This window comes from Heterodontus francisci, chromosome 50 (genome assembly GCF_036365525.1).
Source record: "Heterodontus francisci isolate sHetFra1 chromosome 50, sHetFra1.hap1, whole genome shotgun sequence".
In the NCBI taxonomy this organism is placed as follows: Eukaryota; Metazoa; Chordata; class Chondrichthyes; order Heterodontiformes; family Heterodontidae; genus Heterodontus; species Heterodontus francisci.
The window spans coordinates 4,478,150-4,488,064 of NC_090420.1; positions in this window are offsets into that span (position 1 = coordinate 4,478,150).

Sequence of the window (9,915 nt, forward strand, 5' to 3'; positions counted from 1 at the left end):
AATCCAGTTGCTTTCTCCCCTACCCAGTTGCTTTCTCTACTTCTCCACAGTACTTCACGCATTGCAACTGTCTGGTCCCTGCATTTTGCATGCTCCCTCTCCCCACCCCTCCCCGCTCTCCCCACCCATCCCCCTCTTCACCCCCCCCCCCTTTACCCCCCTACCTCCACCATAGTTGAATATCTGAAGTGCAGTTGCAAAGTCTGGGAAATAGCATGCAAAACAAAACCTCAACAATTCTGTGTTTAATTATTGAAAAGATTTATTAAGTTCATTAAGTATCCGAGGAACTGCTGTGCATGGATACATGAGTGTTGTGTCCAGCATTCCCGTTAGACAGACAGGCCGAGTCTCTGCTATGCACAGCTGAAGAGATTGTTCCTGGAGAGCCTTGTGGTGAATGAACGCTTGGCTCTCTATTCCACTACTCTATTGTCCATGTGAAGAAGGCAAAGTCACTAGAGCCTGAGCTCAGTCTATTCTTGGTGAATGTTCCCCAAACGCATCCCAATGTGCATTCCCAATTCATCCATAAATGCAATGTTCCTTTCCACATCGTGATGAGCTCCGCAGCATGATCCAGTTGCCTTCGTTGCTTGAATGCTGACCTTAAGTCTCAAGGATTGTTTTCTCGACGGCATGTTTTACATGAAAAGAAGAAAAGCAAATCAGAGTCAGAGCTTGCCTCCCTCTATCCACTGAAATTACTGTTGTGCACACCTTTTTAAGTTCTGCAGTGAAGTCACCAATTGATAACGTCGCCAATGAAGCACGTATTACCCACCTCAGATGCAGGAATCATCACATCCTTGCGTCCTCTCCTGCACTGCCTCCTTTGCTGGAATGCCGTCCTTAAGTGTCAAGGATTGTTTTCTCAAGGGCACATTTTACACGAAAGGAAATAATGAAAGAACATCAGTGTCAGAGCTTCCCTCCCTCCAATGAAATTACTGTTGCGCATGCTTTGTGTTCTGCGGTAAAGGCATGTACTGATAACACCGCCAATGAATCACTTCGTACCCACCTCAGCTGTAGGAGTCAGCATGATGTAACTGCCCCTATCTCGTGATGGTTCAATGCTGCTCTCAGGGAAAACATGAATGTTGTGAGGGTGCTGGAAAAAGAAGCACATTTCTTTTGGACTATGAACATAAAGCAGGCCATTTCGCCCAGCTGTTCCCTGCTAGTGGTTATGCTACTCGTGCGTCTTCCCATCCATTCGCATTTAATCCTGCCTACTACTGTCAGCATCATCTTCCATTTCTTTCACTCTTTGCCTTAAAGCAACAATGAGGATGGAGAATGGTGTGGCTGCACTCCCACCTCACCAGTTGTGTACGCAGCAAGAGCATTCACATTTGTGCTACCACTGGACACGGCATGCTTGTTTCTTTTAGTGCTCAGTCTCTTCTTGCTGAATGTTCCCCAAGTGCCTGACCCCTTTGGACGCCTTCTCTGCTTGACAGGCAGCAGCTGGCAATTGCGGAGTCTCACAAGGCTCTGCATGGTTGTTTCAAGGGCGGATGGGGAAACATGTGGCTGAGTGTCCACGTGCACTGCTTGGATGGGTGCAGGAACAGGTGACTGTGTAACTGAACAGCAAGGAGAGGGTACCGCAGGTTGGGGAAGTGGAGCTTTGAACAGGCAGGCGTATGTATGGTCCATCAGATCATTAGGCCAGGGGGTGAAACGCTCAGGATCCATGGATTGTGGCACGCGACTGATGTCCTCCGCGTGGCCACCTCCATCCGAAGGTGCTTCCGGGCAATTGTTGGGCAAATTAATTGGCTCCATCTCATCAGCCAGTCCTTGTGCTTATGGCGCATGCACAGAAAAAGACACTCCCCTTCCGCTCCGCTGCTCCCCCCCCCGACCTCCCTTCCTTCCCTCCCTCCCTTCCCTCCTTTCCCCCCTCCCCCCGTCCTCCCTTCCCCCCGTTCCTCTCTCCCTTCCCACGTTCCTTCCTCCCTTCCCCCCCGTTCATCCCTTCCCTTCCCTTCCCCCTTCCCCCTCCCTTCCCTTCCCTCTTCCCCCTCCCTTCCCTTCCCCCTCCCTCCCCTTCCCCCCCTCCCTTCCCTTCCCCCTTCCCCACTCCATTCCCTTCCCCTTCCCCCTCCCTTCCCTTCCCCCTTCCACCCTCCCTTCCCTTCCCCCTTCCGCCCTCCCTTCCCTTCCCCCCTCCCTTCCCCCCTCCTACCTTCCCCCCTCCTCCCTTCCCCCGCTTCCCTTGAAATGTATTTTCAGAGCAACTTACCTTGCAACAATCTCCTCTGTCTAATAAAAATGAAGCAAATGTCCAAAATGACTAAATAATTGAGATAAATGCCGGACGAAACCTCTCCTCCTTCCATTTTCAAAAACTCGCGCCGAAGCTTTCGGAAGATTGACGCACATGCGCACACGGTCTCGGGCCATCTGCGCATGCGCTGCGGTCCGGATTGGCAGGACCAGTCCGCGCATGCGCAAAGGCCAACCTGGCGTGTTCTCCGAGGAAGATGACGTTCCGCGATGACGTCGTCTGCGCATGCGCAAAATGGTCCTGGCAATCCGGACCGCAGCGCATGCGCAGATGGCCCGAGACCGTGAGCGCATGTGCGTACCGCGGCGCATTCTGATGACGTAACCTTCTCATCAATCACTTTGGAACATTAATTAATTCTGGCTCGTTACTCATTGCAAATTTTAGTTCAGCCTGTTCTTCTGTCGTGTCTAAAGCATGCTATTACAGGCGATAGACATCGAAAAAATTAATGTGTTCATCATTTTAAATCAATGTTTACAATCTATGAATAGTTTTAATATAATCAGACCGGTAAACAGTGCTTAATCGCACAGAATGGGAATCAACACAGAGAATGTGATGGATTGAGTGAATTAAACATTGAAATATGAGCTACTGCAGAGAGAACATTGTATTGCATTTATAATTCTAAGATTTGTAACACAGAGAATGAAATAATGACATATGCTTAAAGTAAATGAGCTGTTGTTTATTATTTTAAGATAACGCACAGGAAGAGGACGTTTTGTGCAGTTTGTGCAATTCGAGCTGTTATTGCAAAGGTAAGACATAAAATTGGGCTGAGTCTGAGAGTGTTTCAGATCCAGTGTTTAATTTATATCTCGCTAATCACCATTTTTATATGCAATGTGAATCGAAATAAAACATAATGCAAAAACAGAGAAACGGTCACTGCGTTGGGACCGAGTTCAGTAACACAGAAGAAGGGTAAGAATACATTCTGATTGATTACACAAGACTGAAGCTCACTAGTAAAGTTACACATTGTACCTAGCAGCAGGTTATACTCCTGCAGTAAATGCGGGCAGGATCAGGTGCATCATACTGAGTGGGATTATTGCTCTTCCTATCGCATTACCTTTAGAATTGAAATTAAACCTAAAATGTATTACCCATACCAGACATTAACATTACTGCTTGTTTTATCTGTGGATTCTCAGACAGCCAGCACATACATTCTCCAGGCTCATTATAAGTGGTGTGTCAAATAGAACAAACGTGCAGAAAAAAACCCCGAGCAAGGAACATATAATCAGAGAGACAGAGACAATGAGAAACATACAGAGATAATAAGAGAAGATAATGGCAGTGCCAGGAACTGAGTTTAACCCACAGAGTGCAATGACTATGTTTCCTATTTAGACCCAGGGATAGTATGTAGATGACAAACAGGAGGGGGCCGTGGATAGATCCTTGGGAGACACCATGGGTAATGTTGCGGGAACAGGAAGAGAAGCTTTTTCAAGTGATACACTGGCTATGACTAGCTAGGTAAGAATGGAAGCAGGCAACAAAAGCCGAGCTAGCTGGATGACAATGGAGAGACGTTGGAGGAGGATGCTGTGGTTTACCGTGCTGAACGCCATAACAGCCTCCACAATTCTGGTTAGATTTTACGGACCCCACAACATATGAGGTCGCACATGGCCCGTCGGCAAGCGATTTTGCTTGGGGTGGAATCGGCCGATAATGGCCTTGCCAAGCAGAGGCCAATTAAGAACCTTAGGTTGCCGATTAGTATGGCCTCCATCAGCCGTGACATCGCCTAATTATATGAGGCACCCTCCCTTCAGGTTTAAGGGACCCTCTTCTGTGGGATATCAGTGGCCAACGGAGGAAACCCACAGGCAAAAACTCAATATTCCTATACTCTGCTCCCTTTCACTTCTTTCCCAACCCATTACACTACCCACACCCACCCCCCCCGCCCCCCCACCGCCGCCCCCCCACCCCCCTCCCGCCCGCTGCAACCCTGTCGGGGCCAGAAAGACTGCCCCAGTGCACCCGGCCTCACTTACCAGAGGGGCGAGGCTCCAATGCTGGACCTGTGCCAAAGCCTCTGCAGTACCAGCATTGACCACTGCTTCCGATGGGGCTGTCAATAACGCTGGCCCTATGATTGGCTGCCAATTCTTTGAGGCGGGGTTCCCCGCTTTAAAGGGATGGAGATTTCAGCACAGGGTACTTAAGTGGTTCAACAATGTAAGATGGCGCCAGGTGTGCGGGAGGTGTGGGGCTATATGAGCCGTCGGTGGTGGTGGGGTGGGGGGGTTCTGGGTGGGGGAGGACTCGGAAAGGCCAAAGCGGTATTCCACCTGCCTTTTTCACCTGGCACCAGGAACCGCTGTGGTGCCAACAGATTCCAAGCCTTCACACGCCATTCGGTGTAGAAAATTTTCAGAGGTATTTACATGTAAGAAGAGGCTGTGTATATGCAACTTAAATATATAAATAATTGCTTTATGCAGCAAACCATGTCCACCTCTTTCTGGTTTTTGAGCTGTTAATACTTCCGTCCTTCATGCTCCTTTTTTGTTGAACTCCACTTATATTTGTTTGACTTCTTATTTCCATATTTCTCTGCTCTGTTCTCTCCCTTTTTGTTTTTTCTTGAATTTTCTCTGCTAGTCATTCTCACTTGCTACTTTTTCAATGTTTCATTTTCGATCGCTTTCCTCATTCACGTCTTTACTTTCCTGAGTGACCAACTCATCCTCCATCTGACATTATTTACTATGTCATGGGACATGGGTTTCTCTGGCAAGGCCAGCATTTGTTGCCCATCCCTAATTGTCCTCGACAACTGAATGGCTTGCTAGGCTATTTCAGAGAACAGTTAAGTCATCCAGATTACTGCAGGTCTGGATTCATATGTAGTACAGATCGGGTAAGGACGGGATATTTCCTTCCCCAAAGGGAATTTGAAAACAAAATGTTTCTTGTTTTTGCGAGAATCGATGATAGTTTCATGGCACTGTTATTAAAACCAGCTTTCTATTCCAGATGGTTTTTTTAAATCAATTAATTGAATTTGATTTTCATCAGTGGCCACGGGGTGATTGAAACCCGTGTTCCCAAGGAATTAACATGGGCCTCTGGATCATTAGCTCAGTGACATTGCCAGTTCACCACCCTGTCACTCTGTCATCAAGCCAACAGAAGCTCCTTTGGTTTAGAGCTGCTTCAGTTGATGCTCAAATGTGCTCTTCAGCACCGTCATTTCTGAAAAAAAATTCATATGTCTTCTGCAAAGATAACCAGCCTCATTTGGTCCGATCTTTAATCAAATATTACAAAATCAAGCTTGCAATCATATCAGCGCTCTGGACTGTGAATAGAAAATTTATTACCATGTTGTGAGTTCAGACTGTGGAGCCTGGATTGGACTTTAGTGCCAGAACGTGGAAACCTTGACTTTTCTATGATTTAACTAATTTAACAATTAGATTCACTGGGTATTTCACGACGTCCTTCAGCTCCTCCCTGAACTTAGTCTGGGTCACAGCATATATACACGTGTTGGTGCAGCAACTGAGAAGCTGTAGCATTGCTGCTGTCTGCTCTGTGATATAAAGAGGGTCATTGCTGGAGGAAGGATATTGTTTTGTAATTCGCTGATAAAGGTAAAATAAAGTCTGCGTCACCCATAACAGTATAAAACTGCCTGACATAGTGAACACTAAAATGATGGATTTCTTTCGATTCTGCATCTCTGGGTCATTGTGATTCTCTCCATTGCTGATGCCTCGGAGTCCCCTGCGGCCTCTACTGGCCACTAAAATGTGTCTGACTGTCAGAACATTGAGCAGCAAAATCAGAAAGAACGGGACACATGGAGTTAAAATGTGATGAAACAACTCAAACACGCTCCATGCGTGGTAAGTATAGCAGCTCTGCTTCATGATCCAACCCCAGGGAACATTTTCAATTCTATATTCAGCATTGGTTGTAAAGTACCAGGGAACACTGTTTAAAGAGCACAGCAAACTCACTGTTGCAATAACCACAGCCGTCGTTCTCTCTGTGCAATATTTTGAGTTCAGCTTCTCACAACAAATGGTCACAAATCGATCAGAGGTGAATGTGTCTGTCAGCCAGATAGAACCCATTGTGCTTGCAAAAAACAGGAAATTAACTGAACTGCAGAAGGAAATAATCGACAGGAGAGAATCTGGGAAATAAATCACCCGATGTTTCGTCAGTATGGGATCTGAGTTAATGACGAGGAGATCATCCAGTGCCATTCCCACCAGGAGCGAGTGATACATTGGACAGACCACACTTTCCTCGGGACAGGATCAGAATCGCCACCAGGTTAACTGAAAGAGATAGTAAGGGAAGCAATGAAATTAATGATCAGACCTCAAACTGAAACAGCAGTTTGACAGGATCTAGTGTGAAATTTGCAGCCTTGTTGCAGCATCCAGCACTTTCGGGCAGAGAATGGTTTTAAACACAGTTATCAATAATTGATTGGGAAATTGATTTTAAATAAACGTGAAATTAAATGATCTCTCGATACAGTGGAAGCATTTATTGGGGGCGCAGTGCCAGTGTGGAAGGAGAAGGAGGTTTTCAAAGAAGGAATCCAATGGTTTAAATCCGGTTTAGACTTCAGACTAATGGCCGAGAAACTGAGGGGACAGGGGAGATTTTATCTTTTAATGTTTAAGAGAGCCAACAGGGGCTGTCTCAAAACGTGAAAATTTCGAAAGCCGCTGTGGTGAGTTTGAGACTTCAGATCAGGAGGATGAGGCCGTTGGAGGCAGAGCCAGTGAGTGGATTGAAGGGAGACAAAGTAAAGTATATTAGGGAACTGGAGGGGAGGCTGTTCCTGAAGGGTTTGGAATGCGAACAAAGTGAAGCAACCAATTTATTCGGTAAATAATTGATTCCATTCAGTTATCTACTCAGTTCAGAAATAATGAAGAGGAACATTCACGAAAACAGGTTGAGGATATGACTGGGTTAAACACACAGGAAGTGAGTCCAGCAGTAAACCTCACCTGGTCTGGCAAAATCCTCTTATCTTCCGGGAGCGGAGAGGAGCTCTTCCAGCGTGCCAGAGTTTTGAAAAAAAAAAGGCAACCAGTGACGTCAGAGGAGAGCTGCAGGGTGATTGGTTGGTGAGTAGCAGCTGTTAGAATATCTTTTAAAAAAGCTGTCTGTTTTTTTTGCTGGAAAACAAATCTCTGGTGATAAGGTGAGTACTACAAAAATGTTTTTTTTAAAAGGACTTTAGATTGAATGGGTAGAACCCATTCTGCCCCGAGCAGAATTAGTATTTTTTTTTAATCAAGGGAGTAACTAAGTAACCTAAGGGTAAGACATAGCAGGAGAGCTCAGCGCCGTGATTTGCTCCTCGTGCTCTATATGGGAAATCAGGGACACTTCCAGTGTTTCTGACGACCATGTGTGCAGGAAGTGTACCCATCTTTCGTGACTGATTACCCGCATTACGGAGCTGGAGCTGCGGGTGGATTCACTGTGGAGCATCCTAGATGAGCAAAGAACAAAGAACAAAGAACAGTACAGCACAGGAACAGGCCATTCGGCCCTCCAAACCGGCGCCGATCTTGATGCCTGCCTAAACTAACACCTTCTGCACTTCTGGGGCCCATATCCCTCTATTCCCTTCCTATTCATTTATTTGTCAAGATGTCTCTTAAACGTCGCGAACGTATCTGAATCCAAGACCTCCCCTGGCAGCAAGTTCCAGGCACTCACCACTTTCTGTGCAAAAAGCTTGCCTCGCACATCCCCTCTAAACTTTGCCCCTCGCACCTTAAACCTATGTCTCCTAGTAACTGACTCTTCCACCCTGGGAAAAAGATTCTGACTATCCACTCTGTCCATGCCGCTCATAACTTTCTAAACCTCTATCATGTCGCCCCTCCACCTCCGTCGTTCCAGTGAAAACAATCCGAGTTTACCCAACCTCTCCTCATAGCTAATGCCCTCCAGACCAGGCAACATCCTGGTAAACCTCCTCTGTACCCTCTCCAAAGCCTCCACATCCTTCTGGTCGTGTGGCGACCAGAATTGCACGCAATATTCTAAGTGTGGCCTAACTAAGCTTCTGTACAGCTGCAACATGACTTGCCAATTTTTATACTCAATGCCCCGACCGATGAAGGCAACCATGCCGTATGCCTTCTTGACTACCTTATCCACCTGCGTTGCCAATTTCAGTGACCTGTGGACCTGTATGCCCAGATCTCTCTGCCTGTCAATACTCCTAAGGGTTCTGCCATTTACTGTATACCTCCCACCTGCATTAGATATTCAAAATGCATTACCTCACATTTTTCCTGATTAAACTCCATCTGCCATTTCTCCGCCCAAGTCTGCAACCGATCTGTATCCTGCTGTATCCTTTGACAATACTCATCATTATCCGCAACTCCACCAACCTTTGTGACGTCTGCAAACTTACTAATCAGGCCAGCTACATTTTCCTCCAAATCATTTATATATACTACAAACAGCAAAGGTCCCAGCACTGATCCCTGCGGAACACCACTAGTCACATCCCTCCATTCAGAAATACTCCCATCCACTGTTACCCTCTGTCTTGTGTGACTGAGCCAGTTCTGTATCCATCTTGCCAGCTCACCTCTGATCCCGTGTGACTTCACCTTTTGCACCAGTCTGCCATGCGGTACCTTGCCAAAGGCTTTACTAAAGTCCATATAGACAACATCCACTGCCCTTCCCTCATCAATCGTTTTCGTCACTTCCTCAAAAAACTCAATCAAATTAATAATACACGACCTCCCCTTGACAAAACCATGCTGTCTCTCGCTATTAAGTTCGTTTCTTTCCAAATGGCAGGAAATCCTGTCCCGAACAATCCTCTCTAATAGTTTCCCAACTACTGACGTTAGGCTCACCGGCCTATAATTTCCTGGATTATCCTTGCCACACTTTTTAAACAAAGAAACAACATTGGCTATTCTTCACTCCTCTGGGACCTCACCTGCAGCCAATGAGGATGCAAAGATTTCTGTCAAGGCCCCAGCAATTTCTTTCCTTGCTTCCCTCAGTATTCCAGTGTAGGTCCCATCGGGCCCTGGGTACTTATCTACCTTAATGCTTTGCAAGACACCAAACACCTCCTCCTTGCTGAGAAATTCGTGGATAGCACGTTTAGTGAGGTGGTCACACTGCAGGTAATGGCTGCGCAGGCCGAAAAGAGATGGGTGACCACAAGATGGAGTAGTAGGCGCAGACAGGTAGTGCAGGGGTCCTCTGTGGCCATCCCCCTCTCAAACAGATATACCGCTTTGGATACTTTTGGGTGTATGACCTCCCAGGGGAAAGCAGCAACAGCCAAGTTCGTGGCACCACTGAGGGGTCTGCTGCACAGCAGGGGAGGAAAAGTGTTGGAAGCGCTACAGTTGTAGGGGATTCTATCGTAAGTGGTGCAGAAAGGCGTTTCTGTGGCCACAAATGCGACTCCACGATGGTATGTTGCCTCCCTGGTGCTAGGAGCATGGATGTCTCGGAGCAGCTGCAGAACATTCTGTAAGGGGTGGGTGAGCAGCCAGAGGTCATGGTCCATATTGGTACTAACGACATATGCAGGAAGAGAGATGAGGTCCTGCAAAGTG